The 12,172-nt window shown below is 33.3% G+C and overlaps 1 protein-coding gene across 1 annotated transcript in view; it reads left to right on the top strand.

Moving 5' to 3' along the window:
• LOC114331990 (protein GDAP2 homolog) overlaps positions 1-12,172 on the top strand; it is a 301,926-nt gene that overhangs the window by 221,324 nt on the left and 68,430 nt on the right. The window lies entirely within an intron of this gene.

Genomic DNA, 12,172 nt, shown 5'->3' with positions numbered 1-12,172 from the left:
TAACAGTTTGTTTACCAAAAATTATCGCGAAACTCCAACAAAGCAACACACAACGGCGAATCATCCTACATCATGACAATGCAAATGCTCACGCTGCCCAAAAGGCAATGGAGTTTTTGGAGTTTCAAAACATCGAATTTACTCTTGAGCGAAATTCATATTTTTTGACATACCTCGTATAAAATTGATAAAATTTTACATAAGATGGTTGTATTTTAGGATTTAGACCATGCAGAACTTTTTATTAAGAATCACTTTTTTTCGTAAAATTAATAATAAAAGAGTTATCTGAATTGAAATAACTGAAAATAATGTTAGTCATCCATAATTTTTCAAAAAAAAAAAGAATGTGTGTGTACTTTGTACGCACAAAAGAAGATATTCTTCTATTATATAATAGGTAATTTAAACGAAGTAAATATACTTAAAAGGTTATTTGTACTTATTTTATTTAAAAATCAAACTAACTTTCTTATCTACACTTTCAAAAAAGAAGAATATCTTCAAAAATTATATAATAATATAGTACTTACAATCATAAAATCTATAAAAAAAAATAAAAAAATAATAACTTGCTTGGGGCTCGAACTCACTTCACTTCTACCGCGCTGTACGAAAGCTGACGGCATGCCGCGGCATTTCAAACTAGACCACATCCGCGTGTACGTCATATGGGAATATACACAAACTAAACGTTTACACCATAAATTTATATGAATTTAATAAAATCATTAGTTTGATTTTTGTCGAAATAAAATATAACAAAGTATAGTGTAAGAAAACAATATATCAGATGAAGATTTTTAGAAAGTTTGTTCGTAATCAGATTATGTAAATTAAAGCATTGCCTACTAATAGGTAACTACATTATTTTGTTTACATTTTCCTAATAGGGCTTTTCATTCACAGTCATTTGTTTCGAGCTTCTGTCATATGTCGTATAATCCGTGTATATTAATATTATACACAGATTATACAAAATATGACAGAAGCTCGAAACAAATGACAATCGATGAAAAGCCCTATAGATAGGTATTGAAACTATTAGGTATTTCCAACTGAAACATTTAAAATTACGTACCTGCGGCTTTTCAAAATTATTTAAAAACTCACTATAATTATAAATTTTATTTTATTTCTGTCCACACATCAATAAAAACTAATATTATACAATATTTTTGTTTACCATAATCTCCATATTGAACAATTATTGACAGATCATTTCAAAATTTCAACACCCAATCAGAGCCCGTATAACCACTAATACCATACTGTCGGTGTGCACATGCGCGTGGTAAATCAAATTTTACCCTCAATAGATTCGCCGCTAAAGAAGAATATCTTCAAAAATATTTTAATTAGAAGGATGTAATTGCTTACCAGAATATAGTTTTTTAATTCCAAACAACTTTTCATAATAGCAATTTTCAATATTGTGAGAAATAAAGCTACGTTACTCTTGAGTGAAATTCATACTTTTTGACATATCTCGTATAATATTCATAAAATTTGATATCTGATGGTTGAATCTTAGGTTCTGGACCATACAGACCTTTTTATAAAGAATAACTTTTTTTTGTAAAATTAATCAAAAAAGTTTTCCATATGGATACAACTTACAGGGACATACTGTATATAATTTTAGTTCAAGATGGGGACCGGATGTTAAATGCACATGTGACATTAATGCCCCGCAAAATAATAAATGCTCTATACCCAACATTTAAATCGCAATCGATTTTTAAAAGTTCAGCAACTAAAAATAGATGCCATTATGAAAGTTGCTACAATGTACAGACACGATAAAACTAAAAAATGAGAAATCGACAGTCACTGTTTGAACTCAACAAATGGTGGCTTTCAGTTCCAAAGGGGATTGGTTTTACTAGAAAAAACTGATAAGCGCACAAAGCTGTTTAAACGACAAATGCAGAATAGGCGCGTTCAGTAGGATTTCAGTCAAAACAATATTTTATTTAAACTACGCCAGAACAAAGAAAATAGTATTGCAAAAATGATATTGTTATGGAAATCTGTTCTAACACTTTCAGTGTTATGTATTATAAGAAACATCTATAAACACATAAAAAATCTTTAAAGGGTCACGATAACTACTTTTTTTTTCTACAAAGAAGTTGAACATTTTTGAAGTTATACTTTAGGCGCGTTTGGGATTAAATATACAGGGTGTAACCAAAATACAGGTCATAAATTGTACCACATATTCTGGGACCAAAAATAGTTCGATTGAACCTAACTTACCTTTGTACAAATGTGCACATAAAAAAAGTTACAGCCCTTTGAAGTTACACAATGAAAATCGATTTTTTCCAATATATCGAAAACTATTCGAGATTTTTTATTGAAAATGGACATGTGGTATTTTTATGGCAGGAAAATCTTTAAAAAAAATATAATGAAATTTGTGCATCCCATAAAAATTTTATGGGGGTTTTGTTTCCTCAAACCCCCCAAACTTTTGCGTACGTTCCAATTAAATTAATATTGTGATACCATTAGTTAAACACAATGTTTTTAAAACTTTTTTGGCCTCTTAGTACTTTTTTGTAAAGCCAGTTTTTATCGAGATATTTTGAATATTTGTCAAATCCACCACATTTTTGTATATGGTTACGTATGACTATATAAGAGACCTGGTAATAACATGAAAATTTACATTTTTAGGTATGTTTTGAACCAATTTAAAAAAGAAGCCACATCTCAATAAAAGATGCCTTATCGAAAAAATAGTAAGAGGCAAAAGAGTTTTAAAAACACTGTGTTTAACTAATGTTACCACAATAATAGTTTCATTGGAATGTATACAAATATTTGGAGGGTTTAAAGGAACGAAACTCCCATAAAATTTTTATGTAAACATATTAAAAAAGACGCTGCATCTCGATAAAAACTAGATTATCGAAAAAATACTAAGAGGCAAAAAAGTTTTAAAAATATTGTTTAACTATTGTTTAAGTAATAGTACCACAATAATAATTTAATTGGAACGTACGCAAAAGTTTGGGGGGGGGGTGTATAAGGGAACAAATCCCCCATAAAATTTTTATGGGGTGCACAAATTTCACTATAGTTTCTTTTTAAGATTTTCCTGCCATAAGAATGCCACTTGTTCATTTTCAATAAAAAATCTCTAAGAGTTTTCGATATATGGAAAAAAATCGATTTTCATTTTGTAAGTTCAAAGGGTTGTAACTTTTTTTATGTGCACATTTGTATTAAGGTAAGTTAGGTTAAATCTATCTATATTTTTAGTCCCAAAATATGTGGTTTAATTTATTACCTGCATTTTTGTTACACCCTGTATATGTGAACGAATTCATCAAAATCCTTGGTGCTACGTGCAGATGAAACGTTATACGTTTGCTCTGATTCGGTATTACAATGACCTGTCAAAAATTGTTCAATATGGCGGCTATCGGTAAACAAATCTTGTGTATTAGTTTTTATTCTTGTGAGGACAGAGATAAAAGTAAGTTTATAATTGTAGTGACTTCTCCTCTACCTCTATCTACCTCTTCAAATGTTTTTCCTTGAGCATATATTGCGAGATCGTCAGCATAGACGAAGTGCTTGGTTTCAGCCAGCGTGGGTTGGTCGTTTGTGTATATATATTGAAAAGCATTAGTGCTAAAACACTTCGCTGTGGGAGGACGCTCTTTTGAAATCTCCACCTACATACTTACTTTGCCCTCCAGCACGAAAAAACGTCTGTTTTGCAGTAAGGAATATACAATATACGTCATTACCTAGATGGTGGTGATTGAGAGTGTCGTAAAATTTGTGGAGTGTCTTGTGTCATACTGTGTAGTCTGCTGTCATTACTTAGTGAAACTTAATAAACTTAGTGAAAAACCATGTTCAAGGTTGAAAGAATTGTTGTTGTCAAGAAAAATAAAAAGGATAACAATAATGCTAAAAGGATAGAAATTTCCTTCTTTAACTTCTGCCGGTTATAAAATTATAAAACAGGATAACAAAGTATTAGCTTCTAAAAGTGCTTCATACTGTAAATAGACTTTAATGACTTTTAAGACCTATCGACGCTAACTACACACAATGTAACCATAATCATTAATGTTATAGCAGAAAGAAGTTACCATTAAAGTTTGTAGTAGCCTTCGCCATATACCATTATCGCCGAATGTTCATCGTAACGCAATTACTTCCCACAGGAGCCATGCTATAAAAGCTGTCAAACTTGATTATCTTTATGTGCAACAAGCAAGCTTAACCTCGTTACTGTCCTGTGTCGTGGCTTGTCGACGAAAATATTAGGAAAACCGATCAAACAGAAAGGGTAATGCTACTAAAAATTGTACAGCGACGTACTAAAAGTGTGTACATTTTGATAATTTTTGGTTAAACATCGATGTTAAAAGTTGTTTTTTATATAGGGTCTCCCAAAAGTAGCGGAACGATCGAATATTTCGCGAAATGAACATCGCATCGAAAAACTGAAAAACACGTATTCAATATTTTTCAAAAATCTATCGAATGACACTAAACATGACTCCCCACTCCACCCCCTGGACGAGTGGTAGGGGATAACTTTAAAATCTTAAACGAAACCCCCATTTTTTATTGCAGATTTTGATTCCTTATGTAAAATTAAGCAACTTTTGTTCCAAATATTTTTTCGAATTGTGGATAGTTGGCGCTATAATCGGTGAAAATGATTTATCAAATACCATAGGTAAATTATAGAAATATACCAAGAGGCAGCGCTGAAAAATCTATTTGAATTTACTAAAGCTAGATGTTTCACAGTTGATTACTGTGAGTGTGTAGAGAAACATACTGCGGTCGGTCAAGCGAAACGTAGAACAGGGGTTACTGAGAGGGTATCAAAGTTGCTTTCCTACGAAGGTAATTATTTCCATTTACTAAGGCTGAAAATTAGTACACACATTCTAAATTAAATATAAATAAATAAAAGTTATTATAGTCGGTCAGCTGTATGACGGGACAGAGCCGGTCGGTCGGCCCCAATAGTCGATTGAGGAAATGAAGCATTTGGCTCGCAATTTTTTCGTCCAGCATGGATTTACTTGAAATTTTCGCAGAAGGTAGGGAATAGTCCAAGGATCATTTTCTATATCATGCCGCTATCATACGCTAAAACCTTGGGGGTGGTTGCCACCCCATCTCGGGGGTGGGAATTTTTTATTACATTTTAACTACGTAATTCGATGTAAAAAGTGATTCTAAGAAAAAAATGTTTTTTACATTTTCTTCGTAAAACTAATATTTTTCGAGTTATTCGCGCTTGAAAATAACAGTTTTTCGACGAAAAAATCGACTTTTTAGAGGGTTGTCGGACACTAGCAGTAAGTTGTCGTTCCATCGTTTTCATGGTCTTCCCACTGATCGTCTTCTATTGGGGAACCGTCTCTCTCTGTCATTACATTATGTATTTACATTTTAAACAATATTTTAAGGCATTATAAAAAACTTTCGTCAACTAGCACGTGTCTACATTAACAAGCATTATGAATTTGATCAAAACAATAAAAATGACGCATAAAAATTTAAAGAAGATAAGCAAGGCATTTACTAAATTATTACACGTTATAAAAATTTACCTCAAGTACTGCATTAACGTCAAAAATCTGTTTTACATCTGCAAGATCCCGGTATGTAAAAAGTTAAGCACTGAGTAAATATTTTCAGATAACCGAATTAAGGTATGTACTTGAATTAAGGTAATAAGTAATAAATCTGAGTAAATAGTAGTTGTAGATAGAGTAATATTTTAAGACATTTAGGGTGAGACCATTGAATAAATTTGTAATACTCTCGGTATTTAGGAGCAATTTCTAAATATTTTCCACATATTATATTACATTAAGTATAAGTCCACATACATTTAAGAATATTGCTTGCCGGAGATATGAGGATGCATAATACATTGTAGTATGCGAAAGCGGTCGCCCGTAGTAGAATAAATTAATTGTTTTTTTGAAGTGAAAACTTCTTTTGGATAGGGGAAAAAGCATTGAATTCGCGACCGTCATTGCGACCGTCATCGCTTATGCTATATATTATTTGTATGTATATATTAATTGTATAGAAGTATTTAAATTTAAAATAAATGTAAAACCTATTTTTTTTTTCTCTGATTCTGGCTTTGGTTTAGAACTAGAACCTTTAGCCACGTAATTGTATAACTTATCACTAAGTCAGGGGAGTAATGTGTAGTGTGTGTGTTGAGTAAGTGTCTTGTTACTTTGCGAAGTCGACGTCATTGTCTTTGTAAAGAGACGCTAATTGTTTCCGAACGTCTGCGGTCCCTCCGGTGAGTACCGATCCCACAAGGACAGAAAACCTATTTTAGGATGGGGAAAAAAAGATTTATTTCGCGACCGTCATAGCGACCGTCATCTCTTCGACGAAATAAATTTTGTACGTATCTATATTATGTGTATCTATACATAAATTGTATAGAAGTATTTAAATTTAAAATAAATGTAAAACCTATTTTTCGATAGGGAAAAAGGATTTATTTCACGACCGTCATCGAGACCGTCATCTCTTCGGCGAAATAAATTTTGTACGTATATGTATTGAAGTGAAAACTTCTTTAGGGACGTTGTGCACTTTTTGGATGGGAAAAAGTATTAAATTGGCGACCGTCATTGCAACCGTCATCGCTTCGAAGAAATAAATTTTTGAAGTGGAAACTTCTTGAGGGTCGTTCTGCACTTTTTGGATGGAAAAAAATTATTAAATTAGCGACCGTCATCTTTTCGACGAAATAAATTTTTGAAGTGAAAATTTCTTTAGGGACATTGTGCACTTTTTAGATAGGGAAAAAGTATTGAATTAGCGAACGTCATCGCGACCGTCATCGCTTCGGCGAAATAAGTTTTTGAAGTGAAAACTTCTTTAGGGCGTTGTGCACTTTTTGGATGGGGAAAAATTATTAAATTTGGATGGGGAGAAAGTAATAAATAAGCGAGCGTCATCGCTTCGACGAAATAAACATATGAAGTAAAAACTTCTTTAGGGACGTTGTGCTCTCTTTTTGGATGGAAAAAAGTATTAAATTATCGACCGTCATCGCTTCGATGAAATAAATTCGTGAAGTGAAAACTTCTTGAGGGACGTTGTGCACTTTTTGGATGGGGGAGAAGTATTGAATTATGGACGGTCATCGCTTCGACGAAATAAATATTTGAAGTGAAACTTCTTTAGGGACGTTGTGCACTTTTTGGATGGGGGAAAAGTATTGAATTATGGACCGTCATCGCTTCGACGAAATAAATATTTGAAGTGAAACTTCTTTAGGGACGTTGTGCACTTTTTCGATGGAAAAAAGCATTAAATTAGCGACCGTCATCGCTTCGATGAAATCAATTTTTGAAGTGGAAACTTCTTGAGGGCCGTTGTGCACTTTTTGGATAGGGAAAATATAAATTAGCGACCTTTATCGCTTCGACGAAATAAATTTTTGAAGTGAAAAGTTCTTTAGGGACGTTGTGCACTTTTTGGATGGGGAAAAATTATTAAATTAGCGACCGTCATCGCTTCGACAAAATACATTTTTGAAGTGAAAACTTCTTTAGGAACGTTGTGCACTTTTTGGATGGGGGAAAATGATTGAAGTAGGGACCGTCATCGCTTCGACGAAATAAATATTTAAAGTGAAACTTATTTAGGAACGTTGTGCACTTTTTCGATGTAAAATGTATTAAATTAGCGACCGTCATCGCTTCGATGAAATCAATTTTTGAAGTGGAAAATTCTTGAGGGACGTTGTGCACTTTTTGGATGGGGAAAAAGTAGTAAATTAGCGACCGTTATCGCTTCGACGAAATAAATTTTTGAATTGAAAATTTCTTTAGGGATGTTGTGCACTTCTTGGATGGGGAAAAAGTATTAATTTGCGACCGTCATCACTTCGCTGAAATAAATGTTGTACCTTCATATATAAATTATGTGTATGTATACATAAATAGCACAGGGCATACGCATTGCGTATATCGTATATGATATAGGTACAGCACTTCTTTTAGAATGGGGTAAAAGCATTGAGCTCGTAATTTATATACTATAAGAAGCTTTCACTTCTGTCGGCACTCCCACGAGTGCCTTTAATTTTTTTTTATTTACTTCTCTTTACTTAAATTTAACTGGACTCATATAAGCAACATATTCAACATTTAAACAGTTTTATATATTCTCTCGAAAAGAAGATATGAAAATCTCTTGATAAACGATCCAATATCGAACGAGTCGATCAATATGCATACCTTGGAACAATGATTAACTCCACAGGAGATTACTTACAGGCAATCAAAATCAGAATAGAAAAGGCTAGAGCAAATTTTAACAAAATGGGAAAAGCGATCTGTACAAGAGATTTGAAGTTGGAGCTAAGAGTTAGGTTGGCAAGGTGCTACGTTTTCTCGACTCTATTTTATAGAATGGTAGCTTGGACCTTGAATGCTGCATCAATGAAAAAACTAGAATCAGTCGAGCTGTGGATGTACAGAAGAATTCTGAAAATATCATGGACAGAACATGTCACAAACAAAAAAGTTGTGAGGACAGGGCCGTAACTACCATTGGGGCAACCGGGGCAGTGCCCCGGTGCCCCCGGCCAAGAAGGGCCCCGCAGGGGCCCTCGTTTGTTTGGCCGTGCATAGATTTTAACGAGGAAAATAAAAATACGTATTTTAAAAGCCGATCCCAACGAAATAGTTTCAAATGACACTAGTTTTAAAAAGACCTTACAGATGCACCCTAGACCTCAACATAAACTTGAGGGGGCTAAGCTGGGGACCCCGAGACTATAACATAAAAATTTAAATTATTACCTAGGAAATTAGTTATTTTGGCGTAATACAACCTAAAATGCCGTAAAGATATAAATTGTTACTGAGAAAATTAGTCATTTTGAGGCCTAACCAATTTACCCCCGGCCACATATTGCTACGTGAAAGGAACCAAATTGTAGCCGAACAATGTACTTGCATAAAACAGATAAGATGGTATACTTGCAAAATTATTTAACTTAAAATAAGGTGATTTTAAAATTTTTTGTTGGTCAACTAAAATAGCAATATGTAGGTACAAGAAACTTCAGTCATGAAATGCATTAAAATGAGTTTTCAAGGGGTTAAATATCAAGAATTTTTCCGGACCCCCCCCCCAGTCCGCTTGAGGGGCCCGCAGATCACGTTTGCCCCGGGGCCCCCGACATCGTAGTTACGTCCCTGGATGAGGAAGATGAATAAAGAAGTGGAAGTCTTAGATACCATCAAAACAAGAAAATTGGAATATCTCGGACATATTACACGTGGAGAGAGATACAGCTTGCTCCAATTGATTATGCAGGGAAAGATTCAAGGAAAGAGAAGCATAGGGAGACGCAGAATATCGTGTTTACACTACCTGAGAGAATGATACGGATGTACATCAAATGAACTTTTCAGAGCAGCCGTCTCTAAAATCCGAATAGCTATGATGATTGCCCACCTCCGTCGCCGAGATGACACTTAAAGAAGAGGAAGATATATTTTTGTTAACCTCAAATCGTGATAATAGGAAATGAATCACTTTAAGCTCGTGTGATACCTATTTAAGAATCGAGGATTACCCATTATGATTGGATTTAATAAAACCCTTAGGCTATGTCGTTGTCTTTCGTTTTTACAACAGCGATTAAACCAAACAGTTATATTTGGATGTGAGAGGTGGCATTATAATTTTTGCAGAAACAGTTGTATGATAACTTCTTCTTCTTTTTCCAGTGCCAACTCTACTAATGAAAGTTGGCTGTAGCTGTAACCATTGCAAATTTGTCTTTATCTCTGCTTTTCTTAAAAGCGTCTGTGTATTTAACCCGGTTTAGTGGCGAATATTTTTCAGCCAGAATATGTGTCGTCTACCAGGACCCACTTAGGCTACCCTTAAAAAAGGCTACCCTTAATTGCTCTATTCTTGATCGAATTTTTGATTTCGTATTTAGATCTTCCGCAATCCAGATTCCTAAATATTTAGTAATAACTTCAATAATAATAATTATCCCTCCCTTCCTCTCAAATAAATCGTGAATATTAATTAAGATATTTAAAATATATAAAAAAAAGAATGTGTGTGTACTTTGTACGCACGTAAGAAGATATTCTTCTATTATACAGGGTGTCCAGAAACTCTACCGACAAACGAAGACAGGAGATTCCTCAGGTAATTTTAAGGCAATTTAACCCAATTCTTCTAGTCCGAAAATGCTTCCTAAAGGAGCTAGAGCTCTTTGAAGATGGCGCCATGTAATTAGATTTTCTTAAATATCTCCAGAACGCGTCTATTTAGAAAAACGAAAATTGGTATACACATTTACTTTCCAGAAATGAATCGATTCCACCCATTGCGAATTTCTAGTACTGGTCATAGGCGTCCGTTTTGGGTAGAGCAACGGTTATTTTATCGCATAACTTTTTTGTCTTCAACTTTTAAGCATTTTTGATACTGGACTATTAAATTGTGAGGTATTCTAGTAGTAAAAGATACTCCGACTTTAATTCGGTAGGACACACCGTTTACTAGAAAAATCGATTTAAAAGTTTTTAGTTTTGGGAATTTGAAAAAAAAATTGAAAAAAATTAAAAAAAAACAATGGATTTTACCAACTTAAATCAAGAGTAACTTTTAGTACTCGAATATCTCATAATTAAGTAATCTAGTGTTAAAAATACTTAAAAATTAAAGACAATAAAGTTATGCTATAAAATAACTGTTGACCTACCCACAACGGACGCCTATGACAGGTACTAGAAAATCACCATTAATAAAGTCGATTAATCTCTGGAATATAAATAAATGTACCAGTTTTCATCTTTCTAAATAGTTTTTTTAATCTTTTTTTTTTGAAATTCAAAGAACGAAAAATTTTCAAATCGATTTCTCTAGAAAACGGTGTATCCTATCGACTTAAAGTAAGAGTACCTTTTAGTACTAGAATACCTCACAATTTAATAATTAAGACTCAAACATGCTTAAAAATTAAAGACAAAAAAGTTAGGCGATAAAATAACCGTTGCCCTACCCAAAACGGACGCCTATGATCGGTACTAGAAATTCGCAATAGATGGAATCGATTCATTTCATGAAAGTAAAGAAGCATACCAATTTTCGTTTTTCTAAATAGATGAGTTCTGGGGATATTTAAGAAAAACTAATTACATGACGCCATCTTCAAAGAGCTCTAGCTCCCTTAGGAATGATTTTCGGACTAGGTGAATTGGGTTAAATTGTCTTAAAATTACCTGAGGAATCTCCTGTCTTCGTTTGTCGGTAGAGTTTCTGGACACCCTGTATAGGTAATTTCAACGAAGTAAATATACTTAACAGGTTATTTGTATTTTATTTAAATAAAACTAACTTTCTTATCTACCACTTTCAAAAAATTTTTATTAAAACAACCAAAAATAAAAAAAAATATGAATCGCCCAAGATTCGAACCCGCGTCATTCTAATCTCGGAGCTAACGCCCTAGCAACTACACCAGCGAGGTCATTCTAATTGACATGTAAGTTTCGGATATAATTACACAACACGGCGACAAATAGTGTAAATATTTTATTATTTTACTACAGAGAAACACAAATCCAAAAACACAAGAATTATAATAAATAATACATTTACTAAAAACACTAATATATTCTTTTAATGACTTATTTGCACGGATACAGATACATAAACACCTATCTTAAAAGATTAGCAAGGAACTACATACTGTCTGTGTGAGCAGGCGCGCAGATTTATGTACAATTTTACCCTCAATCGAATCGCGCCTAAAGAAGAATATCTTCAAAAAATAATTAAAAACGTCGTTTTTTTTTTCTAATTTCCTTGATTATTACTTTGGAACGATTCATTTCGTCGAACGAAAAACGTCGAACGAGCAAAATCGTAATAAAATAAAATAGCGATTATTAAAATTAAATAGTAAACCATTTAATGTCAATGTTATCCAGATATATGCCCCTACTTCAGAAAATAAATATGACAATGATGTTGAATTATTCTATAGTCAATTAAAACAGACACTTAACAATCTAAAAAGGAACGAAATCACATATATTATTGGAGATTTTAACGCGAAAATTGGTCAAGGACGAAGATCTGACCTGATAGGTGGATATGG

Source organism: Diabrotica virgifera, chromosome 2 (genome assembly GCF_917563875.1).
Source record: "Diabrotica virgifera virgifera chromosome 2, PGI_DIABVI_V3a".
In the NCBI taxonomy this organism is placed as follows: Eukaryota; Metazoa; Arthropoda; class Insecta; order Coleoptera; family Chrysomelidae; genus Diabrotica; species Diabrotica virgifera.
Note: the sequence above shows the minus strand (reverse complement) of the source record. Positions and strands in the feature narration are given on the sequence as shown.